The following is a 14125-nucleotide window of genomic DNA, read 5'->3' on the forward strand; positions in this document are numbered from 1 at the left end:
GAGAGTGAAGTTCTACATGTAAGGAAGTTTTCTATCATGTTGTCAATGTGTTTCAAGAAGCATGGCTTGGTAGCTGCTGTGCCATACATTGTTGTAAGGGGCAACACCGAATTGCCATTGCTTGCCTGGCTACAGAAGTCTTTCCAAGATGGCAATGGCACAAGTGATGGTGGTCTTTTGGCATATATCTGCGAAGTGGAGAGTTGTTTTTGGAACACTGCATGGCAAGATGGAATTGGAGTTGGATGAGGAAGTCATAGGTAGTTAAAATATGGGAGGTGGTAAATATGGTGGGAAAGTTTGAGGCATTGTAGTGGAAATCTCTCTCTCTCTCTCTCTCAAAAAAAAAAACGAGATGCAACTTGGACTTAGCCAAAAAACAAAAGATGCAACCCATAATTGTATTTCTTCAGGATCTGTTTAATGGTCAACAGGTACTGCAAAGGTTGCAAATATCTTTTGTCTGTTGAGGGTTACCAGCCAAATGTTTCGATTAGCTCTGACTGAGCTGCGTGTATTTTCATTATTGTCTATGGCCTGGAACTCCAGTTATTTGTTCATGTCATTGCAATGAAATGGAATAATTTGTCCTCTCAGCAGGGATATGGTATCTCATATAGCCTCAGCCTCATTTAATGATTCATTGTTGGATTTTTTTGTTGAGGTATTTTTCACAGGTCTTTGAAGGTCAGGCTATTACAAAGGCCACCATTTTCTGACTGTATATTTCCCTGCTGTTCTTCTACAATCAGTATTCCAACAGTTACAAACCACGTATCATATATCAAGTTTACTGCACTAAACTGTTGTGTCGAGTAGAATGGTTCATCATAATCTTGAGCTGATATCTCTTGGGTGGAAGTCTGTAACTGTTTATTGCACTTCCTTAAAGTCGTACACTTCTGTGCAAGATGATTCAGCTCCTTGCTGTGACAATACTGCTTTCTACATGGACATTTCTTCTTCTTTCTATGATCTTGGTAGTGTTTCTTTCCTCCACTCTGTCCATGATTGTTCTGGATTTTGCACCTGGATTTTCCACGAGCATATAGTCTAATTGGCAGAAAAGACCATTAAGACTGTAAGTCATAGGAGCAGAAATAGGCCATTCAGACCATCAAATCTGTTCTAACCATTCAAAGAATTCATATCTGTACTGATAATCCTCAACTAAAAACTTTCTTGCCTTTGCACCCCATAAGCCTTGGTTCCCTTACTGATTAAAATACTTAGTACCTTAGGTTGGAATATACTCAATGAACCCTGGCTCTATGGTAAGAAACATTCCATAGATTCACTACCCTATTCCTCCTCATCCATCGTAAGTGGGCAACCATTTACTTTGAGGTCAGGAAGTCACATGACACCAGATTATATTCCAACAGGTTTATTCGAAAATCACAAGTCAGACACTTTACCTGATGAAGGGGCAGTGCTCAAAAAGCTTGTGATTTCAAGCAAACTTGTTGGACTATAACCTGGTGTCGTGTGACTTCTGACTTTGTCCACATCAGTCCAATACCAGCACCTCCACATCATTACTTTGAGATTATGGCATCTGGTCCTAAACTATCACACAAGGGGAAATAACCTTTCTGTATTTACCCTGTCAAGTCCTCCAAGATTCCTGTATGTTTCAATATGTCTCATTCTTCTAAACCTCAATGAGTATAGGGCCAACCTACTCAACTGCTTCTCACAAGACAATCCCTCCACATACAGGATCAACCTAATAAAGTTTCTCTGGAGCATCTCCATTGCTGACACATCTTCCCTTAGGTAAAGGGACCAGAACTGTTCACATTATTTCAGCTGTGGTCTGCCTAGTGCCTTGTACAGTTTTATCAAGACTTTGTTATTTTTATACTCCTTTCCCTTACAAATAAAGGCTAATATTTCACTTTCCTTCTCTCTTAGCCACTGAATCAAGCTGCTTGTTTTTTTTCTGATTTATGCTCAAGACCTCACAAATCCCTCTGTTATAGCTTGTGGGAGTATTTTTCATCTTAAGTGACACTCAGATCCTCCTCTTCTTTCCACCAAAGTGCATAACCTCACAGTTTCCCTGTTAATATTCCCTTTGCTGAGTGTTTCCCCACTTGCTTAACAAGTTTATGTATTTCTGTAGACTCTTTATGCCATCTTCACTACTTGCCTTTTCATCTGTTTTTAGGTCATTTGAAAATCTGGCTACAGTACATTCACTTTCCTCATCCAAGTCATTAACATAATTTTTAAATAATTGTTGCCCCAGCATGGGTCCTTTATTAGCTACAGGCCTACAAGAATAACTCCTACACTGAAGAATGATCAAATGAGTTCTTCCAACGCAATATTTGAACAGTCAATTTATACATTGATAAAATGGTCACTTGACCAGTTTCATCATCCTTTAAGGGATCTTTCCTCTGGTATCATTCTTCCTTCCTCTCATTGTCATATGGCTGTCTTTTCAAGATCTTAACTCCTCTTATTTAGGTCTTCATATGACCCTCTAACTCACAGACAAGCTCCTCTCAAGTTTTAGCAGCTCATGTTTTACTCCAAGCATCCCATTGACCCCACTTCATCAGTCATTCCCCCCATACAAGACTAACTGCTTTAGCTATGACTGTCCCCTGATTCAACCAGGACACCCTAAGTTTTGAATGTTGCCACAAGGTTGTGATTCTGAACCTTCAAATTCCAGAAGACAGCAGCTGACTGCTGTGACAGAGGCGTGTACTTTGCTTTCCTTTGATAGTTCTGCACTCTGAGTAAATTGCCAGAATAGAAGTATGGCTCTACATTTCTGAAGAAGCCACGATTGGAATCTCCTGTCAAAACGTTTGACCTGTCTCCCTTTGTAAAAAAGGAAAACAGAGTGGTAATCCGAGTGAGTGCCAAGCCTTAAAAGTCCAGGCTAATAATTTTATCTCCCTGTTTGGTTTTGCTTTTCTACCACAGGTGCGTTTGCTTGAATTATCGCCCAGTACTTTATTCTAAGAACACATTGTGACCATTGTGTTTTCCCCATTTAGTTTATTGTAGAAATTTTCAGTTTCTCATTTTAGACTACTGTGGGATGTGAGTCCAAAGGAAGAATTTACATTTGGCTACGTGTATTGAAGTTCACAGCATACTGAAGAATAGAGCAAAAAGAAAATCTGAAGTTTATTTCAGCTAGTGATTGTGCTGTTTGTTCTCCATGTCTTCAGAAGGTAGCACAATAACGATACACTATACTGATTTGAATTTTAACTAAAATTGGTCATTAGATGATAAGAGAAGTGAGAAAACAATACTGGTATAATGGCCAAAGCTTCAAACCTCCAACTAATCAGAAACTGGATGTATAACCCAAGATGTGTTTTGCAGTCTCACAGAACTCCAATCACATTGACTCCATACAAATAGAAGGGAATCTTATACTTCCAATGGGCAATTTCTGTTTCCTCGGACACTCCAAAAATATATCCCACTCTGAGTTGGGGTTAGGTTCTCAGAACAGTTTGGACAATCTTATCTGGATTGTTAACCAGGAAATTTTAGGCAGGAAAGTCTCAGTCTATAGGTTACTCTACAAGTAACCTCTCCAGGCACTCTTACGGAACATTTCAACTCCTGCTCTGAACCTGACATACAACTCACCCTGGCAATTCCACTTGACAAACCCTCCTGCACCAACATACTTCACCCAACGAACAGACCCAACAAACCCACTGTAACGATTTATGTGCCGATATGTTGACCCATTCTAACATATTTAACAGTTGGTTAAATCTTCTCCTGGTGACCACCGAAAAAGAAGCTGGTGTGGCTCGGCTTCCCTTAAATGATCCAGCACATTTGGAATTCATGTATTTTTGCATTTCTGATAGAGCTGGAATGGAATGACCTGGCCACAAATGCAGCACTATGTCGCTGGGCAGAAAAGGCGTGGAGAAGCAATCTAATTAGGATTGTCACTTCTCAGAACATTTGGTCCAATATGTTTATACTAGTAGCAGAGCTTTGTGCAGTTAATGAAGAGATGCTTTGGAGAGGGTGCAGAGGAGGTTCACCAGGATGTTGCCTTGTATGGAGGGCGCTAGCTATGAAGAGAGGTTGAGTAGATTAGGATTATTTACATTAGAAAGATGGAGGTTGAGGGGGGACCTGATTGAGGTTTACAAAATCATGACAGGTATAGACAGGGTGGATAGGAAGAAGCTTTTTCCCAGAGTGGGGGACTCAATTACTAGGGGTCACGATTTCAAGGTGAGAGGGGAAAAGTTTAAGGGAGATATGCGTGGAAAGTTCTTTACGCAGAGGGTGGTGGGTGCCTGGAACGCGTTGCCAGCGGAGGTGGTAGAGGCGGGCACGATAGCGTCATTTAAGATGTATTTAGACAGATACATGAATGGGCAGGGAGCAGAGGGATACAGATCCTTGGAAAATAGGCGACAGGTTTAGATAGAGGATCTTGATCGGCGCAGGCTTAGAGGGCTAAAGGGCCTGTTCCTGTGCTGTAATTTTCTTTGTTCTTAGAATGCATATGCAACTACCATTATATTAAAAAAGAACACTCTAACAATAGTTCTGGTTTAATTTTTTCACCGTTTACTCAAATTATCTGTTTGATCACATTTCTTTATTAACAGTTTCCAACATATTCATTGACTTTAGGAAATGACTATTGAAAATGATGTCAATAAAAAGGTGATCAGGACCATGTGACCTTAAAATTATAAATTTAGAAAGATTTAACAGTCAAACAAATCACATAATTTGAATTAAATGGCTTAACTCTTGACTCAGCTGCCTGCTTAACACCAACCACTGGTTTGGCAACAGCTGTATCAAAGTGAACTCAAATATTCTTCTGTGGTGATGGTGCTTTTTTCTAATATATTATTTGCATTCTGTTTAGAATGGGAATCAAAATGATTCAATATTCATGTTAGATAAAGCAGAGCCATTGACAGCAAGTGGTTATTTTAGACTGGAGCGAGATTTGCTGTTCCATTTCCCACAGGTCAGCATTAGCACTACTGTTATTTTTGAAAATGTATTATTGACCTGAATTTGGTTATCCAAGGCATGATTTGAAAGTTTGCAGCTGACATAAAGCTCATAAATATGATAAACAATGTAGAAGATAGTACAAGGCTTCAAGAGAACACAGGCCGATTGGGAAAGTCAGCAGACAAATGGTAACTGAATATTAATGCAGACAAATGTGGAAGAGATTCATTTTGTTAGGAAAAGAGAGCAGAATGAATCGAAGTTCAATGGTATACTTTCAAAGGGCCTCTATACACAAATCTTAGAACGTGTAACAAACTTCTCAATTTGTGACAAAAGACAAAGGCATGGGGATATTTGCTTTACAAATAGAAGCCTTTCTTGCAAACTTCAGCTTGTTGGAGTCATACCTGATATATAGGAAGATGGTTGTGTTTGTTGAAGGTCAGCTATCTCAGCATCAGGCAGCTTGAAGATACTTAAAAGTGAAGTGATATGGGGGAAAGAGCAAGTAAATTGGAATAATTGAATAGATCATTCACAGGTCAAAATCAGTAGGGTATCAGAAATATATGTTGTAATAGCCCAGACCTTCTGATCAATGGCAGACAGAGTGCAATTTAGCCTTTCCACTTCCATCCATGATGATACTATGACTTTAAGAGGTGCATTCTGTCCTGGTCTCTTTTTTAAGAAAAGAGATTGAAACAGAGGTGTAAAGTGGCCTGTTCCAGGCCAACAAAGTAAACAGCTTGTGAGGCCTTGTTTTTTTTTAAAAAAAACATTGGAACAACAGAAGCAGCATGAATGGGTGGAGTCAGTCTCCCACAGAATCAAGGTTTTAGTTTAGCTTTCATTGGTTGTTGGATTTTTTTTTGGAAGCTGATTGAGAAAGGTGCTACATTTCTCTCTCTTTGCTACAGCTAAAAGCTGGAGTTCTCTCTGTTGCCAGAATTGCATGTGAAATAAGCTGTTTTGCTGAATTTGCCTTTGCCAAGGGTGTGTTTATGGGATATTATATTGGAACAGTTGCTGTTGAGTAGTTTAATAATCTACTATTCTTTTAAGTTTTTCAGCAGAGTTAAATATCTGTCAATTCTTCTTTCTATTGTTTATATTTTACCTGTAGTGCCATACTGGTGAGTATCAATTTAGTCGTTTAGTGCAGCACTTCAAACAACTGTTTAATCCACCACTAAATCCCCAATTTAAATTGTATGCACATGACTTGGAAGGTGTCTTGATTGCTAGCCTTCTGATCTTCCAGTGTAAAATGTAGCAACTGAGACACAGATCCAGAGAATTGCCTTTAAATTCAGAGACACTGCCTTTTGATTGCACTCATTAAAAATGAGATGACTTTGTGAAATGCATAAAGGTCTAAGAGACTGAGTGAAACCTACAGTAAACTTTTAAAAAAGAATTGCAACGTGAAATAAGATTATAACAAGATGCTTAAAATTAGCACTTTAAATTTACATAATCAGAACAAGATAACTAAAGGAAGATTTACGCTGAGGGGAATCTTTTGTACTTGTAAAATTATCAGACAATTTTCAAATATAAATGTCCATCGACTTTCATGGTTAGATTCCAATGTTTGATTGCTTTGTAGTATTACAGTAATTGTACAGAGATGAGAAATTAAAAAGCAGAAGAAATTGCTGTGATTAAGTATTTCCTTTTAATTTCCTATATCAATGACTCATATTTTCAATTTTAATTCATCAGCTTTATCTCTAATTGTATCACTGAGAGTAATTAAATCACGTAATTGAGTGGAGAAAAAGAATGGAGGTTTCTCTGCCTTCTTTGCATTATAAGCTAGAACCTGGTTCATTTAAGTCAACTGCAATATCAAGGCACATTTTTCTTCCTTATGATAAAAATAATGTGATTCAAATGATCTTAAACAGCTTCTAAGTGAAGTCCACCTCACATGATTATAGATTAATTACTTAAATTACTGTTATTTAGTATCATTTTTATTTATCAAAACATTTCCATTTTCTACACTATCCAGAAAATTTCCTATGGAAACACTGATAACTCTTGTTCCTCCATGCCCTGCCTCCCCAAAATCCTAATGGATTAGGCAATATTTCAAACAAAGTGATGGAAACAAGCAGGCATTTCCTCTTCACTGTCTTTCTATAGACTGTTGTCCCTTCTTACAACCTATTTAGCTCATGACATCCAAAATCGTGTCATCTTCTCTTCTGATTTTTCTTTTAGCTTCTGAAATGCATTCATAGTTAATGTGGGCTGCAGCAAGAACTCTCCTCCTACTAGTCACCACATTCCCTATATGAATGTTGAATATAAAAAGGATGAAGTTACACTTTTCTGATGGTGTTGCAAGATGGTCGAATTCTACTTATGCCAAATTGCACTTCCATAAAAAAAAAACAACCAATCAAAATAAAAGCATCTTGTGGTTTTTAGAAGGTGCCTAAAATACTTCCATTCTGCTATTGCACCAGTTATTGATAAGGAGTTAAAGTTAGGCAATGGCATTTTAGATGGTGTCACACTTGGCAAGGCTCAGATTGTGTTTTCTTGTGTAAGCAGTTGCTGTTCAGCTCATTTTTTCCTGCTAGTAATCTCATGGTGACTTAATTGGTGAATCACACGCCTATGGCAGATGGGCATATCTCCCCTTACTCCTTACTCCCACTTAATGCAAGTCAGAAACTCCACAGTGGACAGTAGTCAGTACACCCACTACTGAGTGATGCTCTGCCAGCCCCCAACCTATTGGAGATGTCTTCAAAGTGTCGGAACGTGGTTCCCTGCGTCATGGAAGATTCACCAAACGCTCTGCTTCAGACTGCCCAGGCCAGAAAGGAGGGCCTCTTCCCCGCTGATGGTTTAAAGGGATCTTCCCATTGAACCCGTTATCTTTTATAGGCCAGAGTGGTCAATACCCCAGAGGACTCTCTAAGGTGTAAATGTGCAAATTCACCAATATGAGACTTTCACCTTAGCTAAAATAAACTCATGGATATAATCTGATAAATACACGCCCGTAGCCAGTGGTGGAAGATACATGTAAGATCAGAGGACTGCCAGAGACCCATGCAGAAAATAAATCATTTATTTATCCATAACTCTCATGTTCAACCTGGAGAAACAAACAGAGGTACATCAAGCAGGAATGTCAGAGAACGTCACTGAAGCAAGATGATGAAAAAGGCTGTCCACCTTCTGTCCACTGTTGTGACTCTGGCATGCAAGCGTTTGGCCATCTCTTTCTTCTGTCGTCATGTCTACTCCAATTCAATGGCAAGGTAAAAAGGAATGAGATACCACAATCTCAAGCCAGGGTGGTGCCAGCAGTGGACAAATGATAGACAAACATCCCATGAGTTTCATCTGAGGAACTCCAGAGTTGATTCATTCCCAAACATCTCCATGAAGCAGAACATGTCAAGAAGGGGGATCTTACATCTGCGTTGGAAACTCTGACCATCCAGGGGCCTTCCAGGTTCCAAGGGAACAGAGAATATCCAAAGTCTTCACAGTCACCATGGCATAAAGATTAGCAGCCGTGTCCACTACCACTGCTGTGGCTGTAAGGTAAATACCTCTACATACTGGAAGGTTAAGGATGGAAAAAAGTCCTTTTGAGGGTTCCTTGATGGTATGGGTGTTTCATTATTGTATATAATTATTACAGGTTTAAATATATAATGCAATTGCCAATTTCTAACATTTGCTATCATCTCATTTCCTCATTAAATGCAGACATGGTTCTCGGAAGTCAAAGCAGCGTAAAACCTCCCCATTACAAAGAAGTGCTTGCTTCTATCGAAACACCTTTTAATATCTCATTGCATCAGCAACATGTGTCTCTTTCATAACCCAGAGAATTAACGATCCTGGCATTGTGGCAGTGCAGTCAAAGCTACATAGTGTATATCCTTGAATACTACCCATCAGTCCAATTAGTTCAAAGACAGGATATTAGATCAAGAACAGCCAGATAGCAGTCCAAACATAGGCAATTCAATCGTTGAATGTTGTGCAGTGAGCTTGATAATCTTTTAGCACAGTGAGATTCAGCTGTTCATTGAGTCATACAAGAACCAATCCCCACTTTATCCCAGCCTCTCACCCTCACTCTTCTCCATCCTCACCAGTTTGCTATACCTGTTAGCCTTGTGATACCATATCCTTTATCTTTCAAACACTGGCAATCATTGTTACTATTGACATCCCCTACATCTAGGTCCTTGCTGCGCATTACACCTCCCCTGATCAAAGCCAAACACAGCCCCAGGTCATTTGAATCAGTCACATCATGACAGCCAATGCTCCATGCTCCCCAAACTCCTGACCACAACATCTAACTCACCCCACCCCCAAGCCCTGTGACCATTCAGGAGTTGGCCTCAGTATAGATAGTGTCCTAGACAGATCTTTAACCACTTGTGGATCAACTACAGGCAAACACCACCCAGTATCCCTCATGCCACTGGACAGATTAAAGTACCCCCACCCTGTCAGACTAACTAGAATACACGCCCCTGCAAGTTTTTGCCTCCAATGGACCAGCTCCCCTCCCTGCCGCACCAAATCCTGGACAGATGGAATGACCATGTGCCAGTTGGGTTTGGAAATAGCCCAGGGAGACTGCATGCTTGGGTCTGAACGGACACACTGTACTTGAAGAAGTAATAGTACAAGCGATTGTAAGCATAATTTAAAATCATGTTGCTCTAAGAATGGAGCAGCAAAGGACGTGCCTAGAGGTGGATGAAGAAATGCAACATTAAGTACGAGCTGGATTTTTGCTGTCGGTTTTCCAAACAATCAAATTTCCTGATTGGGAAGGCAAAGTTAATTACAGTGAAATTTTGTTTTAATGAGATGCAAGTGCACACGGTTTTGTTTGTAACATTGTCAACACACCACCTAAAGAGGACAACTTAATCACTGAAGTTTGGCACAATAATGAAAATCTGATTTTATCCGCTCTTCCAATTAAATTCATCTGCCTGACATTTACCACACTGTTGTAGGTGCTGAAAAAAAAATCACACTCACACATTAAAATAAACAATGTATTTTCTGAAATTTTATAGATCGAATTCCTGATCTTCAGTATTCTTTCACAGACGTATTTCTCAGTATTTGAAATTGTATTGGTTTATATGTGTTACCAGCCTGTAAAATTTACTGTCATTCTATTTCCAAATATTATGAAAGCTGACAACTTTACCATCTATTATTAGAAATGTTTGATGGGGATGTTCACAATGTGTTCAATGTTTAGACCCACGCTGAGATTTCAAAGCTAACGAAACAGTCCATACCCACATGCAGAAAAATGACCTGGACAACTTTCGGTATGCATAAGTTAGCATTTATGCTTCACAAGTGGAACACTTTAGCAAGATATTTTGATTCTCTCTCTTCTTGACATTCAATGACTTTACAATTTCTGAATAGTCCAATATCAATAAGCTGGTGTGCCACCATTGTCCTGAAATGAAACTGGACCAGCCATATAAATATTGTAGCTGCAAGAACAGGTCAAAGTCTGGCTATTACGTGGCAAGAATCTCACTTCCTAACTCCACATAAACTGTCGACAAAGTACATAACAACAGTTTGATTTTTAAAAATCAAACAAGGGACATGGGTATTGCTGGTTGGTCATTTATTGCCCATACCTTATTCAACTACTGCAATCTGTTTTATGCAGGTAGATCCACAATGTCATTAAGGAGGGAGTTCCAGGATTTTGACCCAAAGACACAGAAGGAACAGCAATATATCTCCAAGTCAGCATAGTTAGTGGCTTGGAAGTTAGCTTGCCCGTGGTGATATTCCCATGTCCTTCTAGATCGTATTGGTCGTGGGTTTGGAAGGTGCTGTCAAAGGATCATTGGTTTCTGCAGTACAGCTTGCAGATGGTATACACTGCTGCTACTGGCCGTTGTTGATGGAAGGACTGAACATTTGTGGATGTGGTGCCAAATCAAGCAGGTTGCTTCGTCCTGAATGGTGTCAAGCTATAGAGTGTTGTTGGAGTTACACTCATCCAAGCAAATGGGGAGTATTTAATCACACTCCTGACTTGTACCTTGCAGATAATGGACAGACTTTGGGGAGAAAGGAGCTGAGTTACTTACTGCAGGTTTCCTAGCATCTGACCTACTCTTGTAGCCATTGTATTCACATGGCTAGTGCAGTTCAGATTCTTGCCAATGGTAACTCCAGGATAATGATAACTTGGTTAAATACTCCGCTATTGCCTGTAGAATTACTTCTCCAAGAATATTAAAAAAAATTCAGTACCCTCCAGAACACTACCCCCTATTTGATTGGCACCATATTCACAGCTTAAAACATAAGAGTCGTTTCAAAATTGATTTACAGAGGCTGTATTGTGTACCATCCTAAAGATGAACTATAGCAATTCACCAATTTTTCTTCAACATTACCCCAATCTGATCTACTTCTTTGGATGATGAGGAAGCAAATATATGCAAATATCACCACCTTCTAGTTATGAACTTGTGGGAGAGCCAACAAATAAAATAACAAAATTTATTGAATGTACACCCCAGATTTAGAAGTTGCAACAGGTTTTCATTTAATTGTAACTTTTACTTTTGATGCAGGTCAGAATCAACACAAGATAAACATGAATTAACAAGCAGGTGATGTTTTAAATTTAAAGTTAATTTCACTTTCAATACCTGCACAATATTCATCTACAAAACCTCAAACACACAGATCACTCCCTGCACACAAGGTATCACATCCAATAATTTCTGCAACACTGCCTTCCATACATTGGATCTCTTACTTTTTCACTCAAAACAGCTCATGTTACATTCACGTACAGTCGTATTCCATCCAATGTCACCATAAACAGATAATACCAACAAGCTGCACATCCACAAACCCTCTCTCACTTCTGTCATACCAGTAATAACTTTCCAAGAATTGCTTTCAACCAAAGACCCAAAAATACCCAGTTTAAGATCTGCTCCTATGATGCTGCTTGGCCTGCTGTGTTCATCCAGCCCTGCACCTTGTTGTCTCGGATTCTCCAGCATCTGCAGTTCCTACTATCTCTGATTCCAGTTTAAGATCCAGTCTGTTTCAAACTCTTAGCTGATTTGTATGCCTTAGCCATTTGTACTACTCTGACAATTCAGGCCCTTTTAACTTGATCATTTATATATCTTTCCCACCACCCCCAAGGCCCTCTAGAATTCTATTTATTACCAAACAGAAAACCTGGCCTTTTCAAAGCAAGGATATAGCAAGCTTTGTTAGCTTCACACAAGAATTCTATGTTGACCTTTCTGTTTCTGTATACTTTCTCTTTGTATCTACATATGTATGAAAACAACCCTTACCTTCCAATCCCTCTGATTTACAGCTCTCTACCTTTGATCACACAGCTTCTACATCTTAATTATCTTATTATTGGTACTGTTCCAGGTCAAGGGTTAACAGATCACATGGATTAGTATTTCTTATTATTGAAGATAATTACATTTGACCTCCTAATGAAAACTACTAAAAGGCCTTTACAAATATTTTAAAATCAACTACAGAATATTAAATTAATTACATATCTTTCTTATGACTGCTTCCAGGTCAAAAGTCATCACAAAGTTTTCCTTCAAAATTCACACCTACTTGACTTGGAGCTATATTGTCATTTGTTCATTGTCATTGGATTTGAAATCATAGAACTCCCTCCTTAAAAGAACTGTAGAAGTACATTTACAAGAGGAAATGCAATTATCTAAGAAAGGGCTAACCATCAAGTTCTCTGGGCTTTTCTGTCTGCCTGAAGTTAATAACTGACTTGTAATTATTTCAGAAATCATGGCTATATCTTTTAAAAATTAGTTTTTGAAGCAAGGCTGTACAGTGATGGATTCTGTATACAAATGCACTATTGTTCAGATTGTTTGTGAATTAACATGGTGAGTAACAGGAACAGAGATTTGTTAGAAAGGTATGGAATCTATCTTCTTTAAGCTTAAGGGCAGCACCCATAGCTAAGTAAGAAAGTAAGATTAGTTTCACATTAAATTTTGGGTAGTGTTAGTGCTGTGGAAACTATGAAACACGATGGTGGCAGTGCTCATGAGAAACGAATGATTGATTTAGTGAAATAGATTACTTTGGAATGAAAAGTTAATGTTGATCCCAGAACAGATGTGTTGATATAAAACCCTGAAGTGTTTGTTTGAAGCTGAGTGCATTGAAACTGAAGTGTGTGATGGCTGCAAGGAGAATCTATCTGCAGTTCCAGTTTAAAAGTTGAAGTCATAAGTGAATTAAACTTACCAAAGTGGTAGCTCCAGAAATTTTGGTGTGAGTATTGTATGAGTGGTATTTTGGGAACTGTGCCAGAGTGGTGTTATAGTACTACACAAGATGTTTTGTTTCTTTTCAACTTCTCAAGGACTGTTCTGGATTATACTTTTACAGTGTGTTTAAAATCATTCAGTTTGTATTATTAATGGATGGTCTGAATTATTTCATTTCATTTTTGTTCATTTTGTAATAAATTGCTTTTTTTTTTATTGAGGCAAAATCTGCAACATTGCATGTTTAAGAGTGAGAGACCATTGTGTTAAAACAGAAATAAATAGAATTATAATGTATCAGGCCAGGCTCCTGACTGGGATCTTTGTTTACTTCATAGAAAGCTCCCTCTTCTCACCCTTCAGTCATACTTCCAACAGGCACATGGACATGATGGTTTGATGGTGTCCTCTAATTTTCTGCCTTCCTGATTTTACAGGACCGGCCAGAGGACACTCACTAGCAGGTAGATGCAAACACCAGTACTGCACCTGCCTGCTTCATGTCCAGAGAATATGAATTGATTGGTTGGCCCCACACATTCCTCACTTTTACCTCCCTCTCCATTCGCACCTTAATGCATTGCCCTCAATCACTTCAGCATGAGTAGCAATTGAGGTTAAAAAAAATGTTCTGAAGTCTGTTGAGGCCAAGACCCCTTGCTAGTCGTAGGCTTGTTGAAGTAGGTTTACCTCTGCTTCCTTTGGGTATTGTAAAGAAAATCCTGCATTTAAACAGGGCCTTTCACAACCTTTAGCTGTCCCCAAGTGCATTACAACTAATGATGAACTTA

At 38.9% G+C, this 14125-nt stretch overlaps 1 long non-coding RNA gene across 1 annotated transcript; it reads right to left on the bottom strand.

Moving 5' to 3' along the window:
- Positions 1-404: 404 nt before the first annotated feature.
- Positions 405-12448, bottom strand: LOC125485507. Its single transcript, XR_007264217.1, has 2 exons — positions 12366-12448; positions 405-1053 (listed from the first exon to the last, which is right to left on the bottom strand). It is a non-coding gene; the product is annotated as an uncharacterized LOC125485507 (long non-coding RNA).
- Between the last annotated feature and the right edge of the window lie 1677 nt (positions 12449-14125).

This window comes from Rhincodon typus, chromosome 19 (assembly GCF_021869965.1).
Source record: "Rhincodon typus isolate 14 chromosome 19, sRhiTyp1.1, whole genome shotgun sequence".
NCBI lineage: Eukaryota > Metazoa > Chordata > Chondrichthyes > Orectolobiformes > Rhincodontidae > Rhincodon > Rhincodon typus.